General features: G+C 42.9%; 1 long non-coding RNA gene across 1 annotated transcript; it reads right to left on the reverse strand.

Moving 5' to 3' along the window:
- Positions 1-4,257: 4,257 nt before the first annotated feature.
- Positions 4,258-25,836, reverse strand: LOC118974136 (uncharacterized). Its single transcript, XR_012126552.1, has 5 exons — positions 25,753-25,836; positions 24,436-24,545; positions 20,319-22,906; positions 8,596-8,822; positions 4,258-5,552 (listed from the first exon to the last, which is right to left on the reverse strand). It is a non-coding gene; the product is annotated as an uncharacterized lncRNA (long non-coding RNA).
- Positions 25,837-26,448: the final 612 nt, after the last annotated feature.

Below are 26,448 nucleotides of genomic sequence, written 5' to 3' on the forward strand. Positions count from 1 at the left end.
AATATGAAGGATACAGCCTGTTGAAAGTCATTGTGAGTGACATGACCTTTTAAATCCCACCACTCCAATGTGATAGCAAAACAGTGTCCTAACAATGCACTATATACACAAAGCCCAAACAGCTGTGACAAATGTCCTACTTTGGAAATGATTCCCAGCTGCCCAAGGAATGTCTTCCATTGCAGAATACTCTTATTTGGTCTAGAGATCTAAAATTTTCTCTTTACTGTCCTAGCTTCCCTTTTACTCATGTGTTGACTGACCATATGTTTGCCTGGCCTGGGAGTGAGTTTCTCTCCCCTTCTACTACCAGATAATATAGCTTTTCTTTTGAAGCTGTGAATCAAGCTAACTGCCTGCCAATCTCTGATATAACCATGAAGGCACTACATGTGAAGGTCACTGAATCTAGAAAGCAAGTCTTTTTCACAACAGCAATTTATTAATTTACTAATATAAAGGCAATGATAAAAACTTTTTAGAGCCCACTGTGATCTCAGCACCTTAAATACACCATGTAAGTTAATCCTCTCTGCAGTCCTGCAGGTAGGTGTTATTATCCCTGTGTCTAAGAGGGAATGGTTTAATGGTTTGTTCAGAGTCATACAGCTGATTTACTCTCGAGCCTGGTGTTAGAAACCACATCTATCTGGTTCCAAATCCTGTTCTTTCCACTCCATGAAGATGTTTTTCACTGTTTTAGAACAAGATATCCAATACTTGCAGAATCAATTTTTTAAAAATGATTTGTTTGGAATCACTTGCTTTTCATATGCATTGTAGTAGATTAAAAAAGACTCTCTCTGAGCCATCCACTCTTATTGGTCCCTGAAGTGGGTAACTGCCCAGCAAGACCGCCAGCCAACCAGGATACATCTGTGGCAGGGGTAGCCACTGGGACTCACTGCCCCCTCTCCTGAGGAATGTTCCCTGAATAACATTCCCACCCCAATCCAGGCAGCTCTTTCATTGTCACATTCTAGGAGCTGACAATGCGCTGGACTGGGGACAAGCAGACCAGAGTTTGCGTCCTGAGTCTTCCACTTAACACTCAAGTGAATTGGATTACTACTAAATTACTCTTCTCATGAGGAGGAGGTGGGCACTCCCTAGGTTGGTGAGGGAGCCCATAAGTGAAATCATGCATGTGGGAGAGTGCTGAGAACTGTAAAAGCGCTCAACACACATAAGGCAATATTATTGTGCCCTCCAAATCAGTAGTCAGTAAAAACTTAAGGTGCCAGGATTTCATGTTGACATGTTGGCTTTTAAAGTGTAAGCACTGTAGGAGAGGAGACATAGTCTCATTGTCCATCTGTTGGTCCCTGCTCAGCCCCAGGGCCTCAAACAGAGCAGCAGCCCCACAGTGATGTACCCCTGTGGGTCCCTGCTCAGCCCCAGGGCCTCACGCAGAACAGCAGCCCCACAGTGATGTACCCCTGAGGACCTGGGATGATGGTATGAAGGAAGTGGCCTCTCAGTGCTCTGAGAACACTCACTGTCTGTAGTTTGTTTTTGATTTTTCTATTACATGTGCATGATAATGCTAACGGTGAACATTCATAAAGTGTTTAATTTGTGTCAGAGAAATTGTACTTTACAGACATTATCTAATATAATCTTTACAACTACCTCACATTTTATTTTTGTGCAATACGTATCACCATTTTTACATAAACTGACACCCAGAGATGGCAACCCTCTTTGTCTGGTTTGTTAGAACTCCCTGACGGAGAAGGATCTGAACTCAAGGCCCCCAAGGTCCAGAGCCCTTATTCAGGCTCTATGTCATGGACTTAGCTGAATTTTGACTTCAAGTCAGAGAACATGGCTTAACTGTGATTGTTTTCTCCAAGAAACCAGAAATTTGCATGGAGTCATTGTTAAATTAATATTCTCATATCCCTTACCTGTAAAAGAGATAGTAAAGATCTCTGTATCATGATGTTGTATGAGAATAAAATGCCATATATATCTGAGGCTTGGGCAATTTATTGTACAAAATGCTTTGCAAAGGGCTTCCACAGATAAACTTATTCAGTAAATTCAGCAGACAAGTGCCTATTATTACATATTCTGTTGGGAAATCATTTTCCTCAAACCCCGCTCCCCACTTCCCACAGCATGATACCCTCAAGTATAGTATCAGTACTAGTATTTCCTTTATTTGGGGCCCATATAAACACCTGTACCAGATGTGTAGCCCACAAAAGATGTGAATGCACAGGATGTAAAGTCCTGGGACCCGACTCACAGGGTAACCAGTTTGGGGGTCAGATCTGATGACCAGATAGGAACAGTTCCTCACAGGTGAAGAGCCCTCTACAGTTTAGAGTTAAGCAATGAAGCACAATGGTCAGTTTAAATTAAATCAAAGACCTGGTACTTTTATTGTTTCATTAAGTACAAATCAAGTGCTCCCTATATACTAAACGGGGAAAGAAATTTCATATTCACCAGCTTTTTGAACTCATTCAGGTCAATGAATTGCCTGAGCCTCCATTTCCTCATCTGTGAAATGGACATAACACAGTCTGTCTCACGGTGCTGTCAGCTTTATAGGAAGCAGTATTAAAAAGGAAAAGAAGGGACGTGAACTCCACAGTTCAAGCAGGTTTATTGCTAAACCTAAGAGGAACCTCTTCTGTTCTGGCAAGCAGACCAAAGAAGGTGTCTCTTACAGGCTGAAAGGCTTTTAGTGGCTAAGTTTTTTGGTGGGCTTTTGAAGGGTTGGATCAGGGAAGAGGTGGGCTTATGACTTGCTGATGTATCCTCCGGGGGATGCTTGTAGCCTAAGTAAGATGAAACCTAGGTCTCTCTGAGATGGTGGGTAGGCTTATTCAAAAAGGTGTTACTGCTGTCTGGGCTCTGTTAAATACAGTGACAGTTCTGAGAGCAGTGCCCAGGCACAGCAGCTCCACCTACTTGGCTTCTGTGTGTGACTCTTCACCTTATTTGATTCTCACAACAATCTTATACAACGTTTTTATGACCATGATCCCGATATTTGGGGTGAGGGATTTGAAGAGTCTCACTCAAACTTCTAACCTGTTCTTACTGATGGCACCAGGCACCTAAAAGGCATGTGTGGGTGACAGCAGGCACTCATCAGCTCTTCCTGAAGGAGACCTAAGGATCTGAAGGTACAGTTGCCCAGTGGCTACAGAGACTATTATCCCAGCTGTCTCTAAATCTTCCCACCACTGAGTCCTAGCACACCAGACACGGCCACGTGAATTTGCTGGGCCTCCAGGAGCTGAATGGAGGTGGGAAATTTTCCAGACTTGGCCTCACCCTTGGAAAAGTTCTGCCAACTCAGACACTTGTCATATTATTCATGCATGTGGTATCTTACCCAAGAAGCCGTTGGCTCCCCAAAGACTGGCATGGATAGGCAGACACTGGAAGCCCAGGCATCCAGACCAGGAGTGAGAAAATCTGGCATAAATTTGGGGCCTGCTGGGCTCAGCACTGTGGCAATTCTGGGCAAACCAAGAATGGTCTCCTAAGGCAGGCATCTTAGGGGCCAGTCTATCAGTCATGCCAGGGAAACCAAGTACCATGCCAGACACTGTGTGGAGAGCAGGAAGGGAGGTGTCCTGGGCTGTTCAGGCTGCTATGACAAAATATTGGGTGGCTGTGGCAACAAAAACTTACTTTCTCATACTTATGGAGGCTGGAGGTCTCACATTAAGGTGCCAAATGGTCAGTTTCTGGCGAGAGTTACCTTCCTGGCATAGACTGATGCCTTCTTGCTGTGTTATCCACATGGTAGAGAAGGAGAGTAGGCAAGTTCTCTGGTGTTTCTTGTGATAGGCCACTAACCACATCATTGGGTCCCTGACCTCGTAACCTCAGATAAACCTAATCATCTCCCAAAGGTCCCATCTCTAAATCACATCACACTGGGGGTTACAGCTTTAAGATATAAATTTCAAGGAGGACATAATTCAGTCTATAGCAGAAGGTAAGCATTTGCACTTGAATCTGGTGAACTTTGGCAGATATATTTAAGAGGATCAGTGACAAACTAGGAAATGCATAGAATAGAAATCAGAGTAGTCAAGGGTCTTAAAGTCATATTATATAGGAAAACGAAAAAAGTCAGCTATAACAGAACCATTGGGGACCTGCCCTAGTGTAACAAGAGAAAACAGTTCTGAAAGTACAAATTGTTAGGTTCTATCAGGTAAAATTTAAGATAGTATTCACAAATGTTTAATATTTTTATTGTAATTTTAGGATGCAAGTTATGTGGTTAGAGTGTCAATTGCAAATGATATGGATGATCATTACATATGACTAATGCACTGATTTAGTAATTAGCATATTAAAATTCAACCCTTCTGGTCCGCCTTTCTAGTAATATTCAAATTATTTAAGCAGAACTTTTACTTTACTCTGTACTCATAGGTGAGCAGTTATGCAATACTACTATTCAGTATTGACCTTTTATGGTAAATAAACCAAATCCCAAGTGAACCCTTAAACCAAGGGCCTTTACTTATTTGGTTGGGGTTAAGGACCTATTTGAGTAGTTGAAGAAAGCCAGAAACACATCCCTCTGAAAAATGCATTCATGGGCAAATCTTGACGTGTAGCTGCAGAAAGTTAATAAACTTTAGGCTTGGATAGTGTCATAGTTGGTGCTCAATGATTATTTGTTGAATGGCTTAATTAATGACTGACTGAATAAATATTGAAACCTACTTTATCTTGGAGTGTGGGTATTTCAAGTGTATAGTTAGATACCACTTTCCTTTCTGAGGCAGAGTCTGTTTCCAGAGATTTCCAGGCACACCTGTGACATTAGTTGGGCTCTGTTGAGCTCTGCTGGGCTTAGCTTTCACCTGCAGGTCTGGGTCAGGTCTGCTCTTTCTGTCTCATTCTGCAGCCCAAGCTAAAGGGACAGTGGACCCCCAGGCCAAGTGCTCATGGCAGTGACAGAAGCAGGATATAGATGTCATGTCTTGTTGATGATAAGTCAGCAGCCCGAAGTCTCAGATGGGAACATGTAGTGGCTACCATGAGGCCATAGCAGGGGTGTGGAAGGCTCATGCTGTTACAGAGGAATGAAGAATTGGGATCAATAATTCAATCCTCTAGACTCTCTCCTTTCCATTTATTTCACAGAACTTCACAAAGCTAGGTTTTGAAGATAAATTCAAGGGGGTTGAGAAAAGTTTCTGGAAAAAGAAACAAAGATGAAGAATTAGGAATAAATAAGGAATAATAAAGGAAGCAAGAGAGAGAATGAGAGTGGGAATCTGGAAGAACAACCTGGTGGGAAAAATTTTGATAAATACTGTCAATGTTTGAGGCCATTTGTTTGTTTGTTTGTTGTTTGAGAATTCCTTGAATTTCTGAGGCCCGGATAGGTTTAGCTCCAGTTCTAACATTGTGAGTACTTAGCCAAAGTTCTTCCCTTCTCAGTCTTGTTTTTCCATCTGTAGAGATGAAGAATTCTCTCAGGTGAGGTTGAAAGGCCCTTATAGCTTCAAGAATCCTCATACTCTGGTCTGAAACAAAAATGGAGCCATCCTGGAGTTTCCCTTTAGAGCCAGGAGCAAAGGAAAGAAAGAGTGATTAACTGGTTGTGTATCTGCCAGCATAACAATGGGGACAATAAATAGATGACATTTTCCAAGAGAAAGGACAACAGACCTGGGAAATCCATGCTGCAATGGATGTCCCTCCAGGTTGGCCCTGGAAGTCCCTGGGGGTAGAACATTTTTACCTCCAAAATTTTGAAGGGGCAGGAGGAGGCCAAGTCTGTATCTGATGCCAAATACATAACGGCCCTTCCAGTTAGTTAATAGAATCCACAGCTTGAGAAGAAAGCAACTTGTTTTTGCAAACAGTTCTAGGGAACCAACTCCTCTGTTTCCATTCACACCAAATAACCGCAGGTCAGCAGAATATGGGATGGATGGCCTTGGCCAAGGCCTCCAATAGCCAAGGCTAACAAGGCTCTAGGGGAAAGGACTTCAAAGAGTCCATGCATATTACTGTGTGTGCCAACAAGACTTTTGACCAAAATGAAGCAGAATTGGATTTCCAGGGAGGCACTGGCAAGAATGAAAATGTTGCATTAATGGCCATTTACTATGGACACTCCGCAAGCTGCTCTTCGGAGGTCTGACCCTGTTTGCCTGAGGCGCTGTGCCAGGGAGAGACACTTCCACCTAATCCCCGAAGAGTTAGGGAAGCTTGAAAGTTTGACAACTGGCAACAGGCAGCACTGGAAGGCATCTGGCTCTGGCTCTGAACCAGGCCCCAACTCCTGCATATCCTTGCAGGTTACTCTCCCTCTCTGGGCCTTAGTTTTCTCACTGTTAAAAGCAGGAAGTTGAGTTAGCCTTGACGCTTTGAGAATATAGAGAAGCGAGCTTTGCTTGAAGCAGCTGATATGTGGCTGGAATTTTATTGTAGGCTACTATGTGCATATGTGTAGCAACTTTATAGGGGAGTAAATTAAGACATTTCAGTTTAGTTGGGTACACATGGGTTGGGCATATTGCTAAGTTCAGGAGGCAGAGGAATGAATAAAGTTCACTTCCTTCTCTTGAGGAGTTTCTAATTGGTGGCCAAACAGACCTATAAAAAGATAATCGTAGCACAATGTGGTGTGCTATGAGGACCTAACACCGCTGAGTGGAGAGAGAGAACTAAGGCAGGAATGGAAGTAGGCCGTACTCCAGCAACTGCAGGAGGGGAGACAGAAAAAGAAGGCTTGCCAGTAGACAGGAAAAAACAATTCCTGAGTGGTCCTGTATGATGACTCTGGGTTGTCTTTTAAAAAAGCAAGGAGGAGTGGCTGGAGGAAAGGCTAAAGGAAGACTTCCCAAGAAAAAAGGCAAAGCATAAGGCATGCAAATGTAAAGAAATAGCATAACATGTGATAAAACTGGAAACCATCTCCTTAACTCAATGTTGTTGGAATATAACGTTGAAGGAAATCAAACAGTGGTTAATCGGGGCTGAAGCAAGTGTCTTCTAAAAGCAGATCCATTCTTCATCCATTACAACCACTCTGCTTTTATTTCATTTTGTTTGACAATACCTTTAAAATATTTTTATGTACAAAATGTTACAAAGAATAAAATAATTTCACTCACATGCCTACCAGTCCGTTTAAGAAATAAAACGTGGCCAACATAATTATAGAGCCTTGCATTCCCCACAGTGAGCAAACCCGTGGAGAGCAATTTCATTCCTCAAGTCATTAAATCACAGTAATTAAATTCTTGGGAATGGGGCATAAAATTGGAATTTTAACTTATTAATTTATATCACAAAATCTAACTGTCACAAGTCCATAAAGCAGTCACTTTGCCAAAAAGAAACTGTCCCGAACTCAGTACATTCCTTCCCTGTACAGGGTACACCACATCTTAGTCACAAGCCAATTTGTCACTTAGCAGTGAGAAATTCCAGGCAGTCTGACCAGTTTATTCTTTCCCAGTGGCTAATTCCTCATGAAATGTCAAATTATAGACAGATGTTCTCTTGGTAAAAGTCAGATAAATCAAAAATCTAATGTCACCAACTTCAGACAGCCTGATGCGTATCTTCTTCCCTCCCCTTTCCTCCCTCCCTCCTTTCTTCCTTCTTTCCTAGAGTTGCAAGAAAAAATACAGATCACCTAATTAAATTTGAATTTCAGATAGACAACAAATAAACATTAGTATAACTGTGTTCCAAATATTTCAGGAAACATATACCTATTTTTAAAAATCCATTTCATTATTCATCGGAAATTCAAATTGAATGGGGTGTTCTATATTTTTATTTGCTAAAGCTGGCAATCCTATAATCCTTCCTTTCTTTGGCAGGTATTTACTGAGAATCAAACACATGTTAGTGAATGGGACTTTTTTCAAACTTTCTTGGTACCTAGGACCTTTTGAATTCCCACATATTTTCAGAGATTTCTAGCTTTCCAAATCCTGTCTCACCAAGGTAGCATGGAAAGAATTCAATTCCCAGGTCTCTCTGAAAATGGGTCACAAGCAGGTCATCTGGCTGTACTAATGAGACTTACCCTTACTAACCTTTGAGTGGGAAGTCAGTAGGTATGGACGAAAGCGCCACTCAGAATCCCCGTCGCTAGCAAGTACAGTCTCAGAGACATCCACCTTTTGGTGGCGGGAGTATTTTAAAGTCTAGCCTGGTGGTTTTCTCTGAAGAGTACTCAGTAGGGCAGCAGTGGGGACAGAAGTGCCCCTGTCATCCCACTTCTTGAGCATGGTTTTTGGAGCATTTTTTTCTGGAAGTTCAGACCTGAGCATAATTCTCCAGCACCATTACTCTCAATAATACTATGGATGGTGAGCCCCTAACTTTTAACAACCTGTTTCAGCTTTGTCATCTGGAGTTGGTTTCTGCTGCCTATGCAATTCAAGAATCCTGCTTGTGCTAGGAACTAACGATATGAGTGATGAATGTACACAGACCCTGGCCACATGGATGCTTATAGATTCAAGGAGGATGCAGACATTAATTAAATAAATACAGAATTATAAGTCATGATAATTTATAATTACCTCTATGAAGAAAAACTACATCTATAGGAATGTTAATAAGGGTATTTACCTCCAGGGGATTCTACAGCAGCCTCCATGTGTATGATGCAAAATGAGTAAGAATTTCTCTTGAAGACAGTAGGAAGCCATTAAAAGGTGTTAGGTAAGAGAGTTGCTTGATCTGTTGTTTTTTTTTCTTCAAGTTCCCCCAGTGTGTAAAATGGATTTGCATTGGATCAAAAGTGAAAGTAGCCAATTCCAACCCCTTGAATGTGGTCTGTATTTAGTGATTCACATCTGAAAAGTAGAATATGGAAAAGGAAAAAACAGTCACTTTGTCAAAAAGAAACATGACGAACACTTACTTAACCAAATGATTAATATTACTAGCTGCTCTAGTAAATGTTTGTATACACCACAAATTCATATATTGAAATCTAATCCTCAGTGTGGTGGTATTTGGGAGGTGATTAGGTCATAAGGGCGGAGCTTTCATGAATAGAATTAGTGCCCTTGTAAGACCCCAGACAGACCCCTTGATGTGAGCAGACAGCTGTCTTAAGAACCAGGAAGTGGCCCTACCTGTATGCAGGATTTCCCAACACCTGATCTTGGGCTTTCAGCTTCCAAAACTGTTAAATAATTTTAAATCATTAAAAAATAATTTTTGTTGCCTATAAGCTACCCAGTCTATGGTATTTTGTTAAAAGAGCCCAAATAGACTATAAGATACCAGCAATAGGTCATGCTTATAATAAATACCTCCTGATTTGATGTGATAAGAGGGCACTTCAGTTTTATGGAATGCTTTCCCTAAATCCATAACTTTAGCCTAAACATGAGGCTAAACATAAGGCAAACTCAGATTGAGGGAATTCCACAAAATACCTGATTTCAGATACCCCTCAAAACTGTCAAGGCATGAAAAGTAAGAAAAGTCTTAGACAGTGTCACAGACCAGGGGGGACAAAGGAGGTATGATCACTAAATGCAATTTTGTATCCTAGATTAGGTTCTAGAACAGAAAAAAATACTTTTGTGTAAAAATTGGTCAAATCTGAACAAGTCTACACTACAGTTAATAGTTGTAACTCCAGGGAAAGGAAATCCCAGGGCAAAATACCTCTAAAAACTGAAATCAGGCAAAGGGAGAAATAAAGTTTAAAATCCACTTATTGCTTACAAACTGCAGTCCATGGCCGTCTCTCTCTCCTGCTCCAGTCCATGGCCGTCTCTCTCTCCTGCTCCAGCAGAAGCAAAACCACGACCCGGCCCCCCCCCAACCTCTCAAGTACAGATAAGCCCTCTGTTACCCAGGTAATTACTCATTGATATGGAGATGAACTTCTCTCCACCCCTGAGGAATGATGCAAATGTACTAAAGCCATACTTCTCTCCACCCTTGAGCACCTGCTGATATGCATATGTACTAAAGCCAGGCAAGATATTCTGGAAATATCACAATTTTACCCACAGGCTACCCCTCCAGAAATCTTGCCTTACAATTTACTCGTTTCCCCTCTCCAACCAAACTAATGACATACAGTAGCAACAGCAATCATGATAATTCTCAAGCCAGTGGGTTCAGCCTATGCAGATTAAGTAAATGTACTTTAAAGCACAATCTCTCATTAAGCACAAAATATGTTTCTACACTTGTTAACTCATTCCTAACAACCATGCTAGATTACTCACAAAACTTTTACCAAATATTAGACAAAGTCAAGCCTCTCTTTAAGCATTTTTTTCTTGACAACAGCAATACAATCATAATTCTCAAGCCAGAGGATTCAGCTAGGTATAAAGTCCAATGCAGGTTACGTCCAAAGCTTGTCCATTCCAGCCATCACGCAGCAGCTGCAGCCAGGGGGCGCATCCAGGCCACAAGGACTGTAGAAGCAAGTAACCATGATTTGGGGGAGGCAGGGTCACTCTGCTGTTACTCCAAGAATACACAGGAGGCCACTTCCAGGCCTTTTCCCCAAGGTGCCAGAAAGGCCAACCATCACTGGTCCATGTGTCAAAATGTCCAGGGTCATGTCCATCTTATTCCTAATTGCTGTACCCATCCTTGCAATGAATGTTCAATAAAGTGGGTGCCTTGATGGCTCTCAATCACTGGCAACCAGCCATATGCTGCAAAGAGATGCTCTAGTTCCCTCTTGGTGGTTTGCTGATCTACATAACATACAGGGCACTCCTTCTGGGCTCAGCTGACTTCTTCAAAGATCAATGGCAGCTCGACTGATGGGCTACAGCCCACATTGTCTTTTGCCCCATGTGCAACAAATGCTGATGTAGCCGTTGGGCCACATCAGAGGCAAGCTTTCCTTCTAGCCAACACACCTGGGCCAATGTGTCTGCTTCATCATTCCCTCGGGATACCAAAGGCAAATGGCCAGTCACATGATATACGGTAGGTGTCTGTGCCACACCACTCTGTGGCCTTTGGGTCCAGTCTCTCACCCACCCTGCAATGGGATAGGTGGTTATTACCTTGGTTGGAGCTGTTCTGGCGATGGGCTCAATAGCCAGGAAGGTGAGGTACACAGCAGCCAGCTGCTTCACTATCAAGATATACCGGACGTCTGCTTCTTTCCACAGTTGTGAACAGGCTCTGGCCGGCAGCAGAAGCAGCAGCAGTGGCAGAAGCAGTAGCCTTAGGCTCGGGCCACAGGCCAGGGTCAGCATGGCCAGCAGCAGTGGTGGCACCTCCATGACAACACGAGTGTAGACACATGTCCCTCGGCATGAGCTCTACTTCTCCCCATCATTTCTAGGGGCAGCCCTCCCAAAGGTCACACCCATTATGACAGATTTTGGGTTCAAAGGAATCCTGCCAAGTGCACCAGATGTAAGTCCAGAGAAAGGAAATCCTGGGACAAAATACCTCTAAAAATCAAAATCAGTCAAAGGGAGAAATAAAGTTTAAAATCCACTTACTGCTTACAAACTACAGTCCATGGCCGTCTCTCTCTCCTGCTCCAGCAGAAGCAAAACCACCCCTCCCCTCACCTCTCAGGTATAGAAAAGCCCTCCATTCCCTAAGGAATTACTGACTGATATGGAGATGAACTTCTCTCCATCCCTGAGGAATGATGCAAATGCACTAAAGCCATACTTCTCTCCACCCTTGAGCATCTGTTGATAGGCATATGTACTAAAGCCAGGCAAGATCTTCTGGAAATATTACAATTTTACCCACAATAGTAATGTACTAATGTTAGTTTCTTAGTATTGACAGCTATGCCATAATAATGTAAGGTGTCAGCATTAGGGGAAACTAGGTAAGAGGTCTATAGGAAGTCTTTGTATTAATTTTGTAACTGTTGTATAAATCTAATATTGTCCTAATATAAAATATTTATTCTTATAAAAGTAGAATAAGGAAAACCTGTAAACTGACCATTGCAGACAGTTGTAGGTAAGCAAATGGGGCATGGAGGTAGACAGAGAGGGGCACATAGATCTTTGCTTTGGAGGTCGGATTGGTGGTTCCAATATGTCCTTCTGACATTAGGGGAAAGGCTTTCCAACGGGAGAAGAACAAGTCCCAGAAACAAAAGCCTCACACGAGTCAAGTGTTTGCTAAGTATCCAAGTGTCCCAGCAACACACCAGATGTGTGCATGTCCCAAATCCTGATATATTTCCAATCCTCTAAATCCCATGGAGAATACAGTCTTTTTTATTTTACAAGTCCCAGAAGCTTTTCCCCCTGAGCTTCTTGTTTAGCTGATTCACAAATGTTTGGTTTTTCATTTGCATCAAATAAATTTTTCCAAACAGTAAGCTGGTGATTCAGCCTGGGTGGGAAGCTCCTTTTTGTCCTAGGGCAATGTGCTTGCTAATTTGTCATGCTGCACTTATGGCCTTAGGAATCCCTTTATTTATCCTGAAGTTAGCTGCGCTACTTCCGTCTTCAGTTGTTACAGGCTGGATGGAACTGAAGTGTATGTCTTGTTTCTCAGTGTACTGTGGGCTTGATGGGTAACTGTGGAAGGAGACCAAGAAGAGGGGCTATGTGCCTTGGCAGAGGTGGAGAATGGTGGGAGGATGTGGGGACATATACTTAGCAAGTGTTCTTCCAACCCAAGGTTTGCTTTAAGGAATTTGCAGGTCATCTTAGTTTTTGAGTCATGAAATCCAGGATATTTACTAGATAGAAACATAAGGGTACTGATGGCCAGGAACCCTGACATGCTTGTAAGTATAATCTAATAATGAAAGGTGGAGTAGTGGACCTGCATTTTTGCCTCCTTGTTCCTCCTTTATCTGTAATCTATGAAGTTCAGATGAGGCTGATGCCAGCCTATGGTAACTGAGAGAATTTCATTCTCCTATCTACAGTCAAGGTTGCAGCACAGAGTGACCTAGGACAGGCCAAGGAGAGTTAGACATGGACATTTTGCTACAGATGCTGGAAAAGAGACATTCTTTCTATTGAGGTTGCCAGTCTCCAGAGTACCAGTTCAACATCAGAAGGAAATGGGTGGTGGGATGGTTAACAAAAACGGGACTTGAGGTAGGACAGAAGGAGCCCTGATGGTGAAATGATGAACAGGGTATAGCCTGACATTTCCAATGTCCATTATCAACTTACAGTCTATCTGATGACAAAACCAGTAGGTCTGAAAGTGTGGGGGGTTGAGTTTGTCCTTGGTTCTTGTCTCCGCTGCAACAAAGAATTGAAGGGCAGAGACACAGTAGTGAAGCAGAGTTAAGGTTTTATTTAAATACACTCCAAAGGAGGAGGGGCCCGTCAAGGTAGACAAAGGCAGGTTTACTTGAATAAAGTAGAGAGGAAGGAAAAACAGAAGGAAGAAAGGGAAGCTTGTTGAACCCCTGCTCAGCACTGGGGCAGATCCCTTGCCAGCTCCTAAAGCCAGGGTCACCTGGCATCCAGTGTCTGCTTGAATCTGCTCAGCATGGAAACTAAGTCCCTACCTCCCCAGGTAGGCTTTGTTGTATGTATGTAAACAGATGAGTATAGCTATGTTCCAACAAAACATTTACAAAAAAAGGCGGTGTGCTGGATTGGGTCCACAGGCCATGTTTGCTCACCCCTGATTTAAACTAAGGGAACTAAGTGTTCTGTGACTTATGAGGAAAGTAAGTTTCTTCCTGGCTTTATTCTCTCTCCACCCCGCTCATGTCTGTTTTTCTGCCTAACAAAGCGTAGTGAGACAGGAAGACAACCTGTTCTTCGACAGCCCTGGACCCAGCTATGCCTAAAGCTGAGTATTTATTCCATCAATATATTGTTTTGACTATATGAGCTGATGAGTTCAATTTTATTGATGTTTGAAGCTGCTTAACTCAATACAAAGAGAAGTACCACTTCCAAATGTCTGTGAAAGGTAGCAGAATATGCTACTTTGACATACAGATTATTTTTAGCTGAAGAAAATTGAGAAGCAGCAGATACAAGGATATAAGAAAACTGTCTGCCCTCCCCAGTTTACTTAAAAGCCTGGCATGAATTTGTAAAGGTGTCCCCCCACCCTTTACACAGGATAGAGGTTAATCACCAGACAGCTCTAGACCTTGATCTTCCTAGACCAGATGCTAGAAGAATCTACATAACAACCTTGATAAAAGTAGCCCTTATCTACCATTAGATTCCATATATATATATATGTATATATATGTGTGTGTGTGTGTGTGTGTGTGTGTATAGATTCCATATATATATATATATATACCTTCCTGCAATTTGCATACCTAGAATCTCAAAGTCCTTTTCCTTTGTCTTGTCACTTGTCTACAAATTTATTGTTCTTTGCTAAGATGCTATGACAAACCCAAGATCTAAACACCCTTTTGAGTTACTCATCAGTAAGTACTCCTTGCTGTATTTGTGGTGCACACATTAATAAACTCCTGTTTGTTTTTCTCCTGTTAATCTGTCTTTTATGAGGCTAATTTACAAGGCCCTAACCAATGAACCTAAGATGGATAGAGGAAAAAGGGCATTTTTTCTCCCTTGCACCTGCTAAGTATTCCACACTAACCCTGCTAGGAGCTGATGTCTGATTTCCCTTTAATCCTCCCAAGAACATTGTGAAGCATTATTTAATCTCACTCACAGCTAAGGAAAGGGAAGAATAGAAAAGTTAAAAATCCGCCCAACGTTTACAAAGGGGTTAAGCAACGGAGCTGGGAGTCAGTCCTGAGTTACAACCTCACCCTGCTGACTTTTCCTTTAAGGACCAAAACTGTCTTTTGAGTGAGGTATTTCAGTGGAACTAAACAATTACCCAGTTGTGTGGATTAAACCTCCTTAGAGTCTGCCAAATCTTTTTTTCATCCCACTGCCAATACTAAACTAAACAGGACCAGGCATCCCCTGCAAATTTTAACAGCAGCCTGCTAAACCACCTCAAAACTGCTCCTCTGCTTGTGGTCCTCCCCCCACTTCGTTCTTTACTCTGCATCCAGAAGTAATTCCAATGCAATTTTAATCATTACTTGGTATAGTATTATTGTTTCATTTATGTTGTTTATTGTGAGGTCTCCAAGGACCAGGATTTGGCTTATTTTTCTCTGCTGGCTGCCCAGTGCCTAACAATGTTTGACATTACTCCCTCTGTGTTCTTATGCATCCTTCTATTTCTAAATACCTTCTGTAGGCTAAGTCTCCCAAATTTATATGTTCAGACTACACCTCTCCCCAGAACTTTGCCTTTCATATCTGTTGGTTTGGTTTTTGCACCTGCCTGTCTCATCGGTATTTCAAATTGAACACATCAAAACCTGAATTCCTGGTGCTCTCCCAGAACCTCCTCCCCATTTCCCTCATGCAGTCTTCCCCATGGGGCTTGGCTGATACAATCCATTTTAGGTGCTCAAACCAAAAACATGAAGTCACTCTCTGGCCCCCTCACCTGTTCATGCACACCACCTCCAATCCATCAGCAAGTACTGGGTCTCACTATAACTTCTAACCATACCCACTGCTCCCATTACAATCCAACTCACCATCACTTTTAGTTCCTGGGTTACTATACTAGCCTCCTAACTAGTTTCCTGTGTCTGTCCTTGCTCCGTCCCAGCCCCTAGGAATTATTTTTAACCAGAAGCCTAAGAACTTCATGTCTCGGCTCAGAACAATACTGTGGCTTCCCTTTGGACTTGGGGTAAAAGCTAGAGCCCACACACTGGACTGCAAGGTTCATCTCTTTAACTTTGTCTCCACACTAGCCCTTTGGGCTTCCTTGGTGTTCCTCAAACTTACCAGATATTTCCTTGCCTCCAGACCTTTGCCCTGGTTTTTCCCTTTGCCTAGAATGTTCTCCTCCTAATATTCTTACGGTTTACTCCTCACCTCCTTCGTATCTTTGCCCAAATGCCACCTTCTCAGTGAGACCCTTCCTGCTCACGGTACCTAAAAATCCCCTCCTGCCCCTCCAATGCACATGCTCTGTCTGATTTTGGTTTGTTTGTATGTTTTTTGTGTTTGTTTGTTTGTTATGCTTTATCTCAAGTGCCTGTATGTGTTCAGGAAAATGTTTCTTGAATAGAAAGTAGTAGATGGTAAATATTTAAAGAATGAATGCAAAAATAAATAGATCTTACCTAATCATTGATGGCTCTCCATTACCCTAGAATCAAGTTCAAATTCATTAGAGCACAAAGCCTCCCAGAATCTCATGCTTGACTGTTTATCGAGCTTTTTCTCACAACAGCCACCACACCACAACTTGCCTACACATACCCTGTGTCCTAGTCACACTTAAATATTTACTCAAACTGCATACAAAACTCTCATTTGATTGTCCATTGTGAAGTCTTCCTTGGCCTTTCACATTGCCTCCAGATGGAAAAGTTGACCTTTGTAGGGCTCCTACAGTACATCATTTTTCTCCCTTGTAGTACTTACCATACAGTTATTACTCTATTTTATTAATTTTCTGCTTCTGAAAGTTCTATGCAATGAGACTCTGATACCCGTCGGAGCAAAGGACATATTTTTCTGGCTACTGTATATCCAGGACCAGCACAGTGGCCAAATCTGTCTGACTACTTGCTGTCAATACTTTTTTACACTGAAAGCACCACCTCCCCTGTCACATAGCAGACATGTGGGGGAGACCTCCCGTGTCTTCCCTTAGTACGAAGGGCTTCCCTTAGTAAGAACTCTCTGTTGGCCATGGGGTGTTGCAGCAGAAAGAGGGGGTGGCAAGGGATACCAAAGAGACAGAGTCAGTAATCAGAAGCCTCAACTTTCCTGGAAATTGTTGCTTGGAACATGAACTACCTCCGTGTGTGACCTGAAGTTCTCCACCTCTGCTCCACTCCAAGCCTTGGTTCATCTAATCCCCATTTCAAGTGAAAGTGCTATAATAAAAAAATGAATATTGCTATCCTTCTCAGCAAAGGTTTGAGCAATTTTAATGTACAATTTTGACTTTAGTATATTTCTTTCCATTTGTTTCACTTGAAAACTGAGTAGATTACTCATTACATTAAAAGTCACCTGTATTTACTCTATAAGCAGTCATATGAATAGCCAGGGTTCTATAAAAAGTAATTTGAAACAATAAAATATAAAAAATGTCAAGCTGGCCTAGCCCCATCAACAGGAGTCATGCAAGATGAAAGTGATATTTGCTGGCTCTGGCACATTAAGTCTTGAGACGTGATCACCATTTCCCCCTGGAAAAGATCCCGTCACCCCCAGCCTAGCCTTTCCTCTCAAAGCCTTTGCTCTGTGCTCTCCCTTAGTTATTTAGCATGTTGGAGGCACCAGCTCAGATTGCACACTGGTGGAGCAGCATACTTGGGAGCTAGTATGTCTTCCCTTAGTATGACCTGCTTCCCTTAGTAGGAACTCTCTTTTGGACATGCGGTGTTACAGCAATAAAAGAAGGGCTTGCAAGGGACATCAAAGAGGCAGAGGCAGTATTCAGAAGCCTCAGCATCTTCTCTGGAAATTCTGTCACTTGGAACATAAGTGTTTTCCCATTCAGATCCATGGCTTTGTTACAGACAACCATCCCTTGATGGGATGGGTGGGGCCAGGGTGGGTGTGCACAGCAGTAATCATATATGCTCAAGGGGAAGGAGACCTTGAGGGGGCTGTTCATTTCCCCCTGCCTCTCCAGGTCTAGCATTAACCCATATCAGTCTGAGACTTGTGCCCATGGCTGGCTCATCATACGTGCCAGAGACTTCCTCCCAGTGGACATTTCCAAGTTGGTGATGTGTTGAAATACCTCCCTGGGATGTCTGCAGTTTGTTTTAGAAATGCATGAAAATCATTCAGTCATTTTCATAACTGATTCAAGGACTAGGCCTGGTCTGCATAGACAGTTCTCTGATCACAGCTTTTATTTTTCCAAGCTGGAGCTGCACTGTGCTTGGATCAAATCGTCATGAGATGAGGATTCAGAAAACCTGTTTTCTCAAAGGCATTTTAACTCTATGAAATATTTACCCTTTATTGTATGTTTGGGAATATAAAATCCTTACTAGCTGTAGGAGTTGGGGTTTTGAGTTAACCTCCTCAAGCATCAATTTCTTGATCAATAATGGGCACTTACTGACTTCTTTCTCAATGGGTTCTTGTGAGAATTAATTGTGAGAGTGCACATAAAGTGTTCAGAGGACTTTCAGACAAACACCAGATGTCCAATAAAAGGTAACTCTTAAGTCTTATTTCCATCATTATTTCTACTGTTGATATTATTATTCTATCATTATGTCCATTTTTGACATTATTAAATATTGCTTCTTATGAGTAACTCTCCAAGAAACCCTTATGGCTTAGCACAGTAAACCTATTATGGCCCCCAGTGGTCCACTTGAGTGCCGTTTATCCACTCATTCATGGGAAAGATTAGGGCCACCCATTGAATTTATGTCTCAGCTGATCCCAGGGCTTTGCAGGTGGACAGAGACTGGCCAATAACTGCATGTTATGGACTTAGGAATGAGGAAGGGCCCCACATGGCAACAGGGCCTCTTTTCTATCTTTTGCATTTTTGCACTTACTCATCATTCATTGCTAACAACCATTATTCTAAATCTATATCCACATATATGCATTTGTCTTTATATATAAATCAGTGTCTGTTACTTTATTTTTGTTTTTGTGTTTGCTGGTTTGGTTTTTGTTTTTGTATTTTGTTTATCACAAAAAGAAAAAAGGACCTAAGACCAGATCTTGAAGCTAGAATAGACAATGGCAAACCCACTACATTCACTACAAGAGCTCTTAATAGAGGAAATCTTTGGGGCCAGTGCATTCTAACAACTGTACCATAGTGGACTTACAGGGGTGAGATGAAAAAGAGGGATTTTTGTTGCTGTGGTGGTGGCTTTTGCATTACCTCTTACTGCAAATTCACAAGACTGTCTAGAATAGAAAAGAGCCACAAGGTGTAAAGTATTCCAGAGAGACAATATATGTGGTCTTCCGGGTCATGGTCTTTCATAGTTCCAAGTTGTACACATTCCCTACGGGGAAGCCCAGTTAAATGCTCAGAGAAACTCAGCAGTACTTTCTCATAGACAGGCCTTTCTAAGAAGTGGAAACTGAGGCCTACCCCCCTCTTTGAAGTGTCAAAACATTTTTAGATAAGCTGTTGAGGTGAAAGTCACTCTGAAATAATCTGTGCAATGTTTGATGATCCTAACCTTAGATTTTGTTGGCTCAGCACCCCAGTGCCATTTTGCTGGGAAGCTGTTTGTCTGCTTTGCTTTTATTTTTAACTTCTCTATTCTCAAGCTGTCAAGTCTTCTGTTGACATTTTCACTGTTTCTGACAATTCCTCTTCCAAGTCACTTATTTTTAATCTGCTAGAGAATGAAAAAAAAGAGCAAATAATCAAGCTTGCTGTGTAATGTGTGTTTAATAAGATTTTGTGAGACCCCGCAGGAGAGCCAGAGGGTTTGCACCTTCATCAAATTCCATCTACGTGTGTTTATTTTGCTTCCTTTGTGCAAGGCCTTATGATAATCCACAAGCTTTGGCTTGTGCTGGGCAGTAAAGCACCTTGTTTGGGGGCTGTAACTTCTTGAAAAGCGTACTTCCATTTTCAGGAGTCTTTTCAAATACCTGAGTTTGTAGCTAAAATAAATGTTCAATACTGTTCAACTTCTGACCTTGGAAGATGTGATTGATTACTGAACTACCCTACCTATCTTCATATGTGTGGCTTTCCATATCTCCCAAAGCATTAACATGGATAATCCCTTTTTTTTTTTTGAGCCTGTATTTGAAGTAAGTAAGTTAGAATGTTTATCTGCTTATAAGAAGAACACAGGGAAAGGAGGCTCATAAACTGTGGATCATTTCAAATTCTTTAAATTATCAGACTGGAATTGACTCTCCACTTAGGTGAAAGTGCATGCTTGGAGCCTTTGTCCAAGCCTTGAAGAAGGAGAGTTTTTAGATCTCTTAATACTATGCCCAAGATCCCATGTTGGAACACACACTGGCCCAGGAATCAGGAGACTTGGTTTCTAGTCCAAAATCTGCAGGGAAATCACAAGCAAACCTCTCTGGGCCCCACTTTTGTCTTTTTCTCTGTAAAATGAGGATGATCCTATCTGTCTCACAGGATCATGTGATGACATATTTTAAAATATAATTCCTAAGCCAAGTATATTACCAAGCCCCTCTGCAGTCCTGAGCATAATTAGACATAGAGCTACCTCCACCGTAGCAGGGTCCTGCCTGCCAGTTGACAGAGCTCCCTGCCTGCAGGAGACAGCAGCAAAAGCCCAAACACACTGGACACACAAGGAAGTGACCTGTAGAGACTGTCTCTCTGGCCACACCACTCACCTCACTCCTTCCACGCTGGGCTGGGCAGGAGGAGCCATCGGGGAAGAGCGCTGTCATTCAACAGAGGCCTCCCCGGGACGTCAGTGTGTTTCTCTGCTGCTGGCTGCTGCCGGCCACAGGTCACACACAGGGAAGAACACTGGCTCCATCCTGACTCCTTGCCAGATTCCCAGCGATGCTGCTGAAGACTAACAGATGTGCACCCTCCCCTCCTCCACAATCTGAGGCCGGGCACTGGCTCTCTGGGTGTGGGCCCTTGCCCAAGAGTCCTATCAGCAAGCACCCAACAGTCTCTGGGTAAGGTAGGACCACATGCCACACACTTTAAGTCTGGAGATGTAATAGAGAGATGAGGGCAGTTAAGAGACCAGAGTAGACAAACCTGGGTAGATTCTGGGCTCTAACACTTTTTATCCATGTAATTTTCTAAATGCACTTCCCTTCTCTCTAAGAAGGAGCTAGCCCCCTTTTGTCAAGATTTAATGAAATTAAAGATACAGAAGTAAGATGCATGTTAGTGTTCAGCACAAAGCACATGCTTATAATTTATTACTCCCCCTTCTCCCATCAGCTTACTTAGGGATCCAGTGGAAATCACTCTATTCCCTGTAAGAAACAGTAATAAATGAAATCTTCAGGGCCAGTCTTTTCTGGCAGTTAGGCCAGAAAGAGCTTACAGAGATGAAGATAAAAAACACTGGTTTTTGTTTGTTTTCTTAGTTATTTTTTGCACTGCCTCTGAGAGCAAATGCATGGCCCTGCCTAGAGTGGGTAACTGGCAGGTGTCAGTCAGATCCCTGCAGCCCCGGTTCTCAGGAGCCTGTTCTGCCATCTGTGCCCCCCTGCCCTTGGCAGGATGCGTGAAGAGGACAAGGCTGCTGTTCCCTCACACCCACAGGAGTGTGAAAGGAGGCAAGACAGCAGATGCCCAGAGTGGTTCCCTCTCTGCCTTCAGGAACCCGCCCACCCTTCTTATCTGAACCCCCAAAGAACCCTCCTTGCCCAGCTAGGCTCTGACCTGACACAAGGAGGACTCAGTCACTGCCTTTTGAGAGCATTTGGCAGATGCTGGGGCCATAAGGAAATGTGATATTTCACAGACCTCCAGTTGGACTGAACAGTGCTCTCGGGATGCTCCTGTCAGCAGACCTTGCAATGGCCCTAGCATGACCTCTTGTAAGGATGACCTGTTACACGGGTAAGCCGCGGTAGTTCGGGCACTTATGGTAAGCCAGAGTATTGCGCTAAATGTTTTTTAGCCATTACTGACATTTAAGGACACAAAGAGTAAGGTTAAGCAGCATAGTCAAGGACTACACCTAGAAAGTGACCCGAGCAGGCCCCACCCCCAGTTCTGGCTGCATCCAAAGCCGGTTTCCTAAACTGCTCTGCTGCCATGCTTCTCGCAGTTGGCCTGGGGCGGTGTTGAGGTGCTCCTCAGCCTCCAGCCTCAGCCGCTTGAAAGGGAGCCGCGCCTGCGGTGATGGGGAGTCCTCGGTGGTGCCCCTGTGCCTCCATCCGGAGAGGCTCTGCGGGGCAGTGGGGCATCGTGGCAGTCAGATCACCTCTCTGAGCCTTTCACCCGCTAGTCAGACGGGGATGACACTCATCCTCCCTGCCCTTCAGCCACCAACTCGCTGAGAGTGGCCCCGACGAGGCTGAGGAGACACTCCCCACGATGCTCCCGAGCGGGACCCGGCAGGACCACCGTAGTCCCCGCTCCCCTCTCCTGTGTGCAAGGGAGAACATGCTAGTATCCTTGAGAAAAGCTCAGTCTGCCTATCCTTAGGCTAGTTAGTTTTCTGACTTTGGAAATTTTCTAATAAATGATATTTAATAAAACATCACAGAATTGACAGATAAAAGGCAATAGATGAGCTGGAGTAAATATATTTTTCAGGGATTGCTGTAGTGAATAATTTCCTATTTCAAAAAGAATTCTAACCAACGATAAAAATGCTGCACTGTAAAGGAAACCTTGCCAAAAATTCAGTATCCTTTTAAGAAAAAAGGAAAAGGAAATCTGATTTAATTTTGATTACTTTTGTTATAGTTGTGCTGTTGTCTTATTTTCCACCTCCGGCGCTGTGGTGATTTAGAGATTCTCTCCCATGGGGGTCCCAGGTCAGGTCCTGACATGTGCTGTGATGCTGAAGAACCTAATAATACACAGGTCGCGTTTTGAGCAGCTGTTAGTAAGATGGGGAGAAGAGGTGCAGCCAACCTGTGTGCCGTTCTCCGTGCTTTGGAAAATCACAGCAGGAAGTGAACCTCAACAGTCACTCGGTAGCAAGGCTGAAACAGGGAGGGATTGGGGATTCGTGAAAGTATTACTCTTGGTCTTTCTCATAGTTTCCAAACATACTCAGGTCGCTGTGCAATGAGGTTGGTGTGGGAGGAAGTGGTCCTACTCTGTGTTGTCGTTGAGAAGCTGGGCTCCTTCCATCTTACAGCGCTCCCATCCTCAAGATGAGGTCTCCCTGGGTGCTGCAGAAGGGGCAATGTTTAGAATATCACATGTCAGATTTTAGGGCCAGTCCCTAAAACGGTGCCTTCACTTCTGGATCAGTTGCATCGTGCTCACGTCACTGCAAAACAAGAATGGGGAATGTCTAAGGAGAGTGTGCCTACGATAAACTTGAAACTTCTGTACGCATATTTCATTGTCTCTGCCTCACACCTTCTTTGGATTTCCTGCTTTGATCCTTGCCCCCTTCAGACTAATCTCAACCCATCAGGCAACAGAATCATTTAATATCACAAGGAGATTATGCCATTTCTGTGCTCAAAACTCTGCAGAGGCTCTACATCCGTTGCAGAGTGAACGCGGAAGTCATCACAGTGCCCTGCATGGCCCCACATGATTGGCCCCCATTTTCTCGCCGACCTCAGCTGTGCTGCATCTCCCCTCCCTCACGTGGTCCAACCAGCCAGGCCCCTTAGAGTGTCTTCCTTCGCCTTGAACTCTGTCTGGAAAACTCCCTCACATGACTCCAGCCCTTACCTCCTTCAAACTCAAATTTACCTTTTCAGTGAGGTCGACCATGATCATTCTATTTAAAATTTTAGTTGTCCTTCTACCCAGTGCCTCTGATCCCCTTTACTCTGCTCTTTTTCTTCTACGTAACTTACGACCTTGTATCTAGTATTTAAACTAGTGGTATGATTATTCTGTATTGTCTGTGTGTCCCCCCTGGACAATAAGACCCTGAGTTGGATGTCATGTTGCACATGTTTGGTGATCAGGGAGACATTGCACGTATTTTATTCTAGATATTCTATTTCTGTGTATCTGGTCCTGTGACATGACCCAAGAGCGTAGAATAGTGCTTACAATGTGGCAGGTACTCAATTCATATTTGCTGAAGGAATGAATGAGTGACTTAGAGAATTATGTAACTGAATGGAATCAGTGAACCTAGGGAAAAGGCTTTGAGATTGGATCCATTTTTCAAAAAAGGTTCCAAGTCCCAGGATTTACACTTAAGTTCTGGACATGGGTAGATTCACTTTGCTTCAGCAATACTCCATTTTCTCTCCTACTAAACGAGTATTTTCACCATTATATCTAACTTTTGTTATAAACATTGTCATAAACATTGAGACATTACACAAGATTATATAAAGGGAAATACTTTTAACAACAGAAGTACTAATTAACATTGTCTAGGGATATGGTTTAGTTACTGTACTTCCTGCACAGAAAGTATACGTTGCTCTGATTGGATCTCTGTTTGCAGATTGCTAGGGGATCCCTGAGACAATCCCCTGAGGGCCTGTCCACTGCTTGCCTAGCTACCCCTGATCAGAGCCAGACTGCATCTAGTCGGTCCCATGGAGAGGCCCTACAGAGTGAGATTGACAGCTTTCTCTAAGGACAGCCAAGGCACCTGGAGACACACCAGTGCCGCTGTTTTTGCATCTGCTGGGACCTTCTGTTGGAAAAGTTGTCTCCCATCTGGTCAGGAAACAAAGAATCCTCATGTCTGACATTTCCACCTACACTGCCCACCAATGCAGTCAGCTTGAACTACGAGGCTCAGTCTTGTATGGACTGGTAAGAAACAGGAAATAGTCACCCTTAAGGCCTGCTTTTGGCTAAGCATCTTCCTTTTACCTCTCTGGTTGCATCTCAAGTTAGCGCCAGGAGGTGGCATTGGAGATTGAAGCTTTCTTGTGTTTTGTCCATCCTCTGTGAGTCTGTGTCCTCATGTAAAGTCTGCTCACCTAGAGGAGAACAAACCTGCTTCAACTCTACCCTGGAATTTAAATGTTAACCCTTAACTAGAGGACACCAGTGTCAAGGATATTGGTGAGAAATGTATGACTAATTGCCATAAACAGATAAGGATTGTTTGAAGCTGCTTAGAATTGAAAGAGTTTCTAAATACGTTCGAAAAAATGTCTTCTTTCACACAAGGTTATTTTCTCCTTATGGTTCTATTAATAGTACTTATTGTTTGATATGGAAAAATTATCATTATCATGAAGGAGCCAAATCTAAACTACATCCTGTCTGAGTGATCATCTGTTCTTTCATTTATGAACTTGAAATTAGAAAATTCAAGTTTCTAAGCAGACCACCATCCCAAATTCCCACTTACACTATGATTTTGATCTGTGGTCTGTTTGTTCACCTGGTTCAACTCCATCAATTTGCCTTTAGCAAATTTTTTCTCTTTTCTCTTGCAGTCTGTCCTTATTAAGGAGAGTAAAGAAATCTTAAGGGAGTTTCAGAAAAGGTTTCTAGAAGCTATTTATAAATCTCACAGAGTCTAATCAGTTGATTTAACAGGAAATTTGGCATCTTGCCATATGATGGGAGTAAGATAAACAGGAGCAAGGTAGAAGGGAAAGGCCCTCCAAAACCAAGCTCTACGTGAAGATCCCTTCTAGTTAATCCAGAGCTCTGAGAACATCCACAAGGGAAGACTCCCAAAGAAATAAATGTTCCGACCTGTGACCACCGTATCCCTGGATCCTTTTTGGAACCCCTGAACTTGGCACTGAAATTCCTGGAGATTCATATCTGGAGCTGTGGACAAACTGATTTCAGGGGGTTTCCTCATTACCAGAGTGACATGTGGGCAACAATAGATAATTTATTCCAGGACATGCTCCCTTTCCTGTTATGTTCACCCCTCTGCTTTCCCAAAAAAAAAAACTGAGTGTGGGAATACACAGACATGAATTCCCCCCTCAGCTCCCTCCAGCCCCATCCCTACCTCAGAAACTCACTCTCTCTTGCCATACTTCTGACCTGAGAAGGCTTTATTACAGCTCCTACATCTGGAGTTCCTACTGCGGGCCAGACCCTGTACTCAGAGACTTCATGCATAGCATCATTTCATCCTCACATACCCTATGGAGTAGGTTCTATTATTTCGATTTAACGCAGGTAGAAGCTAAAAGTCAAAGAATTTAAAAGACGTACCTGAGGCTGCACAGATAGAAAATGACAGAGATTGCCTCATAATAAAGCATACTTCTTTTTCTTATCTTTTCTCCCTGAACTTCCTTTATCAGCTATTTATCAGTTCTTGGAGGACATTTAAAGGCTCGCAGTGTGTCACAACAGCTGCGTATCCTTGAGCAATCCATTCTTCCTCTCTGAATGTGTTTTCCATTCTTTAAAATATTGGGTAAGCTTTGTTCATGCATCAACATACTTGGACTCTAAGGAAGCAAATGGTGGCAACAGATGATTTGCTGAAACATCCCACTTTGTAAACTCCTACACACCTGCTTTTACGAAGCCTATTGAAAAGTCACCTGGCAATTCTTTGTGGCTCAGAAATAGGAGATGGGGACATCTGAACCCACAGGTCAAGAGAAGTAGAGCAAGATGCAATTTGGTCACTGAACAATTTTCTAATTTTTGAAAAATTGGAAAAAATCCCTGGATGCTCAAACAATTACAGTATAGACTCTAGAACTTCGGAGACTCTAGTTCATGTTCTGGCTCTGTCGCTAGCTTAATGTGTGATCACCAAACTCTTTGGGAAACTGCTCATCTGTAAAATGGGAGATGCTAAGAAACATGCTTTCTTCCCAGGATCCCTGAGGAACAAACTGGCCCCACAGATAGGGTTAACCACTGAGTTAGCCCATCACAGCCTGTGCATGTGAA

Source organism: Manis javanica, chromosome 2 (assembly GCF_040802235.1).
Source record: "Manis javanica isolate MJ-LG chromosome 2, MJ_LKY, whole genome shotgun sequence".
In the NCBI taxonomy this organism is placed as follows: domain Eukaryota; kingdom Metazoa; phylum Chordata; class Mammalia; order Pholidota; family Manidae; genus Manis; species Manis javanica.